Below are 7,809 nucleotides of genomic sequence, written 5' to 3'. Positions count from 1 at the left end.
AGAATCTCAATTTTCTTGTAGTGCTAGGCCCCTAGATAGCCTAGTAATACCTTGATAGGTTCGGGATTAGCTATCTCAGATCTTATTAAGGATACGCGCAAAGTGGTACAATGTCGGGCCCATGCAAGTTGATTAATATTTTCACTAGTTATGTAATATAAAAATTTCAAAATTCATTGGTTGTCTTAGTGGAAGCTTCCTAAGTTCGAGAACTTGAGTTATAAAGGGCAGTATTGATGAACTCTATAATAGGCCAAGATTCCTGTTTTCATTATATTACTAACATGGTTTGAGTTGATGTTTTGCATGATCAACCTATTTAAAAATGCATGCCGTGTATCTAATTCTGATTTATGTGTTTTAGCAGGAATTATGGTCAAGTGTAAGCTTTGCGCTTTCCGCAATCAGTTTTTAAAAAGAAAACATGTTCTCTTTAAATATATCATTTTGTGAGTAGATGGTACTTACTAAGCATTCGCTTATAGATTTGCATTTCCTTATACTGCAGATAATGGTAAAGGAAAGCTCAAGTAGGAGGAGGCAGCAGGAGCTGTGTTTTGTGTGTGCGCGCGATGGAACAGTGGAAGAAGATCTTGGAATTAGCTATGTTAAACCTTGGTGCTAATGTATTTCTTTATTTCTGCTCCACCTGAAACACTAGTAACGGTCGTTATGATAAATTTACAGTTTGATAGTAATTGGTGTGTCAAAGACTCCTACTCAAGTAATGGGATAGAATGGTAAGCCAAGGATGAGTACAAAGGGGAGAATAACCTCTCTTATGGAGCAAAGGGTGACCTCCGCACGACCCGTGTCACGGTTGTGCAGACTCACACGACCCCCTACTCCCTGCTCTCGACCAAGGTGACACGACCATGTGGATTCACACGGTCGTGCACCTCTTCTTCTCGACCCAAGGTGACATGGTCGTGTGGATTCACACGGCCGTGCACCCCTTCCTCTCTAGCAAGGTGACACGGCCGTGCACTTCTTCTCCTCGGCCATGGTGACACGACCATGTGGATTCACACGGTCATGCACTTCTTCCTGTCGGCCAAGGGGACATGGCCGTGTGGATTCACACGGTCGTGTACCTCTCTCTCTCGGCCAAGGGGACACGACCGTATGGATTCACACGACCGTGCAACTTTGCTTGGCTCCAGGTCATGTCCTATTAGTTGAACAAATGATAGTAGACCTACAGGCTGAATAGTACATAATGTGTAAGAATGCCAAAAAAATTAAGAGGTACAGGTAAGGGTAACATCTGTCCTGTAAGGTAAGTTTAGTAGAAGGGCGGGTGTTACAGTTTGTTATCAGAGCAAGTTCCATCCTTCCTCTACACACACATCAAGCATTGATCCTGCAACTTCCAAGTAAGAAAGTATCTTCTCACGAGTTTTATGCATTTTATTTCTGTTATGATTAGTAAGAAATGCTTGTTAAGGTTTAGCATGCTTATACATGAAAGTAGTAATGATAGCAAGTAGGAATGAGGATGGGCTGACGTATGCCTCACTGGTTTGTTCTATAATAGGTAGAATGGCTAGAGGACGACTGGCTAGACAGCTGAGAGTTAATGAACCCTAACCAATGGAAAATGATTCTACACCACAACCCAACCTTTTAGAAGTTGTAGCTCAATTGCATAGACAATTGGCGAAGCAATAGCAGGTTATAGCCACCCTGACTGCTAACCAACGAGCTTCTCCTGTAGTCCCACCAGAAGCTAACGTGGTGGCACCAATTGCGGTCGAGGTTCCACCAGTTACACCTGCAACCCCCTACAAAGGTAGTGAGGCAGGAAGCATACCTTATCTAGTGGCAGAAATTGAAACCAGAGAACTTCTCTGGCACCAACGAACCATGGGATGCCCAGGCATGGTTTAAAACCCTGGAGAGCATAATGGAGCTACTGGACTGGCCGGAGGTAGAAAAGATAAAGTGTGCCTCTTTCTGCCTCATTGGAGATGCAAGAATGTGGTGGGAACGGGTCAAGGCAAAAAGAATAGTAAATCAAATGACCTGGTCTGACTTCGAGATTGAGTTCTTCGAAGAGTTCTTCCATATGCGAGTCACGAACAAACATTATGACAAATTCATGGAATTCCGACAAGGAAGTTTATCAGTTGATGAAGCTGTGAAGAAATTTAATAGGCTGGCTCGCTTATGCCCCGAACTGGTCAGCACAGAACGAGAAGGGTAATGGTAATGCTCAAGATGTTGAGGCTAGAGATAGCTCTGAATGTAGCTGGCGGAATAATAGACCGCATTCTGCAGAAGAGCTAATTAGTAGTGCCCTGATCATGGAGCATTACCTGAATAGCATCAAGTAGTAGAAACTAGTACAGATTAAGAATAAAAGTCAAGGGAGTTCTGGCACTCAGAAAACTCAGGGCCAAGGTTCAACCTGGAAGGGGAGCTCCAAGAGAAAACAGTGGAGCAATAAAAAGGGAGGATCCGTAAGCAAGCAACCCAAGTATGCTACGTGTTCCACGTGCGGAAAGATGCATCCTGGAATCTGTCACAAGGGCACTAGTGGCTGTTACACGTGCGATCAAGAGGGGCATATTGCCAAGAATTGCTCGACCAAGATCAACCTACCTCTCGTACATACAACCTGTTCAGTATGGAGGCAAGCAGAGGCAGGCTGCGTTGGAGGGTCCTCATATTAGCTAAGGCAGATTGGAGGCCCCACCGAGTTCTACAAACGCTCGAGTTTTCTCCCTTACCAGAGAGGAGGTAGCAAACGCCTTTACTGTTGTTTTAGGTCAGATACACATTTTTAGTCAATATGCAACGGTGCTATTTGATACTGGGGCAACCCATTCGTATGTCTCTATAGTATTTGCTAAAAGAATAGGTATACCCCGAGGTCTTAAGCGAACAATTCTTGACGACACTACCCTCGGGAGAGATAATGACGTCTATGCACTGACTACGAGCTGTGCCAGTCAAAATTTCAGATAGAGAACTATACAGTGATCTGATAATACTGAACATGTCTGATTATGATGTTATTTTTGGGATGGATTTTCTGAGCAAGTATGGTACTTCTATCGAGTGCCGTAAGCGAAGAGTCCTATTTCAACCCGAGGTAGAGCTAAGTTTGAGTTCATCGGAGAATCAAGGAAGAGGACCCAGAAATTCTTATCGGCCATGAAAGCACAGAAAATGTTAGCCGATGGATGTGTTGGGTTTCTAGCTCATGTGGTTAATGCCCAGCAAGAAAGAGACCAAAAGCTAGAAGAAGTTAGAGTCGTATGTGACTACCCAGAAGTGTTTCCAGATGAGTTGCCAGGCTTAGCTCCGGTTAGGGAAATTGAATTTGAGATTGAACTCATCCCCGGTACCCATCCAATCTTAAAGGCACCCTACCGTATGGCTCCGACAGAATTGAAAGAACTTCAGGGACAACTACAGGAGCTTCTTGACAAGGGTTTTATTCGCCCTAGTCACTCACCATGGGGAGCTCCGGTGTTGTTCGTAAAGAAGAAGGATGGGTCCATGCAAATGTGTGTGGACTACCGAGCGCTGAACAAAGTAACAATCAAGAATAGGTATCCCTTGTCAAGAATTGATGATCTATTTGATCAGTTAAAGGGAGCCACAGTCTTTTCCAAGATAGACTTGCTGTCCGGATATCATCAAGTGAAAGTGAAAGAGGATGATGTACCGAAGACGACATTCCGAACGAGGTATGGGCACTACGAGTTCGTAGTTATGCCTTTTAGAGTAACGAACGCTCCTGCTACGTTTATGGATTTGATGAATAGAATATTCAAAGCATATTTGGACAAGTTTGTAATCGTCTTCATAGACAATATCCTTATATACTCCAGAACTCAGGAAGAGCATGCTGAACATCTGAGGACAGTATTACAGATTCTTCAGCAGAGCCAGTTGTACGTAAAGTTCTCCAAGTGCAAGTTCTGGCTCGATCAAGTGTCCTTCTTAGGTCACATTATTTCCAAAGATGGGGTTATGGTGGACCCGATAAAAATAGAAGCTGTGAGTAACTGGAATAGACCTAAGAATGCCAGTGAAATCAAGAATTTCCTTGGGTTAGCAGGCTACTACAGGAAATTTGTTAAGAACTTCTCAAGGATCGCTTCCCCATTGACAGTACTTACCAGAAAGAATAGAAAATTTGAGTTTACAGAGGATTGTGAGAAGAGTTTCGCTGAACTGAAAAGGAGACTGACCAGTGCTCCAATCCTGACTCTTCCAGAGAATAACGAAAGCTTCGATATTTACAGTGATGCTTCTAAATTGGGGCTCAGGGCTATATTGATGCAGAATGGAAAAGTCATTGCCTATGCCTCGAGACAACTCAAGGATTAAGAGAAGAACTATCCTACTCATGACTTTGAGTTAGCAGTAGTAGTCTTCGCTCTCAAGATTTGGAGGCATTACTTATACGGAGCTCAGTGCAAAATCTACACAGATCACCAGAGTCTTAGATATTTCTTCACTCAGAAAGACCTGAACATGAGACAGCGGAGATGGCTGGAACTGGTCAAAGACAATGACTGTGAAATCCTCTACCATCCAGGGAAAGCGAACAAAGTGGCAGATACACTAAGTAGGAAATCTTGTGCAACGTTATTGTCTATATCTGCTATGTCGCATCCCCTATAGAAAGAAATAGTAAATTTTGGACTTGAAATTATTACTGGGCAGCTCTCCACTTTGACACTAGTGTCAACCCTGCTTGACGATATATAGAAAGGGCAAGATGAAGATCCGAATATTCAGAAGATCAAGCAGGGAATACAGGAAGAAGAAAATGGGGAGTTTCCGAGTATCAGACTTTGTGACACTATATTATGGTGATAGCCTCTGTGTCCCTAATCAAGAAGAACTACGAAAGAAAATTCTAGATGAAGCCCATGGAGCACCCTATGCAATGCATCCTGGTTCCACCAAGATGTACCAAGATTTAAAGGAACGCTTCTGGTGGTCTGGAATGAAAAGAGATATTGCAAAATATGTCAGTACCTGCCTGACTTGCCAACGGGTTAAAGCAGAACATCAGAGACTGGGTGGAGTTCTGCAGCCTATCCAAATTTCAGAGTGGAAGTGGGAGGATATATCTATGGACTTCATAGTAGGACTACCCAGAACCACAAATGGTTACGATGCTATTTGGGTAAAAGTGGACAGATTGACCAAGTTTGGTCATTTTCTAGCTATCAGAACATCTTACTCCATTGAACAGCTAACGCAAACATATGTTAAAGAGGTTATCAGATTGCATGGAGTTCCCAAAACCATAATTTTTGATAGAGATGGTCGCTTTACTTCACACTTCTAGGAGTGCGTTCAGAGAACTCTTGGCACGAAACTGCGGTTTAGCACAACATTTCATCCTCAAGAAGATGGGCTAACAGAATGAGTAAATCAAGTTCTGGAGGATATGCTACGGGTTTGTGCCTTAGATTTCAAAGGGAGCTGGTGCCGATACCTATGCTTAGTAGAATTCACATATAATAATAGCTATCAAGATACTATCGGAATGGTACCCTACGAGGCTCTATATGGGAGGAGATGTAGATTCCCTATCTGTTGGTATGAAGGTGGTGAAAAGAAAGAAATGAGACTCCAGACAGATCTTATCGAGGACACCGCCAAAGCCATTCAGAACATTCGCTAGAGGATAGAAACTGCTCAAAGCCGACAGAAGAGCTATGCGGATGTGTGCCGTAGACCACTAGAATTCGATGTTGAGGACTCAGTGTTTCTCAAAGTAGCTCCTATGAAAGGAGTGATGAGGTTTGGAAAGAAAGGAAAGTTGAGTCCACGTTATGTGGGGCCATACCGGATCACTAGAAGGGTTGGCAAGGTAGCTTATAAGCTAGAACTACCGCAAGAAATGTCAGCCATTCATAATATATTTCATATCTCAATGCTGAAGAAGCATATTCCTAATGCAAAGCAAGTGATTGAGCCACAAATGGTATAGGTTCAAGAGGATCTCAGTTATGAAAATCGACCTATTCAGATAATAGATCGAGAAGTTAAGAAGTTGAGAAACAAAGAGATACCGTTAGTGAAAGTACTATGGCAAAGTCAACAGTATGAAGAGGCAACATGAGAACGCAAGGATGATATGAGACAGAAATATCCACACTTGTTCTAAGTTCGAGGACTAACTTTTTATAAGGTATGGGGATTATAACACCCGTAAATTTCCTTTCCTCCAAAAAGAGCAAAAAGGAATAGAAGAAGAGAAACGAAATTATATATATATATATATATATATATATAAACAACCCGGGCTAGGATTTGAACCTGATACCTCTTAGTTGAGATTGGTTAAAGTTGCCATTAGGGTGGTGGTAAAGCATCACATTAGAAATATAAATCTATTCATTATATGTAGATTGTATGTGGAGAGATGCTTCAAACTCCACTTAGTATAAAAGGGGAAGGGAAGAGAAGAAAACCTAACGATTCATTCTCTCTTCTCCTCCCTAGCCGAAACCTCCTTCTCTCTCTTTTCTTCAATTTTCGGCCAAGAACCCTAGGGTTCCAAGGTGCTAAGTCCTTCAAGGGGAGAATCTTGGAGAAGAGATTTCATAAGGATTAGGACGCGTAGGAAGGGTGTCTTGGAGATTAAGGCGTACAAGCGAGGGTTATGTTTTCTTCACCCAATAATAGTAATATATATTGAAAGAAGGTAAGTATCTCTCACCTGCAGTATGAGTAGCTTCGATAATACATGTTACGATGTGTTTTAAGCATGTTAAGGAAGATGCATGTTATGATAGGCTTATTGCATGTTAAAGGAGATAGATGCTATGATATGTAGGAAGCCCTCTAAAGTTTTAGGATTAAGAGCATGTTTAGATCATCTTGATTTGCTCCCCATTAAGTTTTGGGACTAAGAAGTATAATCAAGTGCCTAAAGTACTTCCCTATAAGTGTGGGGGAATTAAGCGCACATAAGGTGTTTGGTTAAGCAAGTGCAAGTATAAGAAATCAATAGTTAAAAGAAAGTATTTTACTTTAGAAAGGCATGTACTGGACACAAGGTCCACGGGTGGGCTCCTAGATCACCCCTACGCCCCTAGATCACTTATTAGTACCTTGATAGGTCCCGGATTAGCTACCTCAGATCTTATTAAGGATGCGCGTAAAGTGGTACAATGTCGGGCCCAAGCAAGTTGATTATTATTTTCACTAGTTATGTAATATAAAGATTTCAAAATTCATTGGTTGTCTTAGTGGAAGCTTCCTAAGTTCGAGAACTTGAGTTATAAAGGGCAACATTGATGAACTCTATAATATGCCAAGATTTCTATTTTCATTATATTACTAGCATGGTTTGAGTTGATGTTTTGCATGATCAACCTATTTAAAAATGCACGCTGTGTATCTAATTCTGATTTATGTGTTTTAGTGGGAATTACGGTCAAGTGTAAGTTTTGTGCTTTCCGCAATCAGTTTTTAAAAATAAAACATGTTCTCTTTAAATGCATCATTTTGTGAGTAGATGGTACTTACTACGCATTCGCTTATAGATTTACATTTCCTTATATTGTAGATAAAGGTAAAGGAAAGCTCGAGTAGGAGGAGGCAGCAGGAGCAGTGTTTTGTGTGTGTGTGTGCGACGGAATAGTGGAAGAAGATCTTGCAATTAGCTATGTTAAACCTTGGTGCTAATGTATTTCTTTATTTCCGCTTCACTTGAAACACTAGTAAGGGTCGTTATGATGAATTTACAGTTTGGTAGTAATTGGTGTGTCAAAGACTCCTCCTCAAGTAATGAGATAGAATGGTAAGCCAAGGATGAGTACATAGGGG

Source organism: Zingiber officinale, chromosome 4A, assembly GCF_018446385.1.
Source record: "Zingiber officinale cultivar Zhangliang chromosome 4A, Zo_v1.1, whole genome shotgun sequence".
NCBI classification, from domain to species: domain Eukaryota; kingdom Viridiplantae; phylum Streptophyta; class Magnoliopsida; order Zingiberales; family Zingiberaceae; genus Zingiber; species Zingiber officinale.
This window is presented reverse-complemented; position numbering follows the sequence as displayed.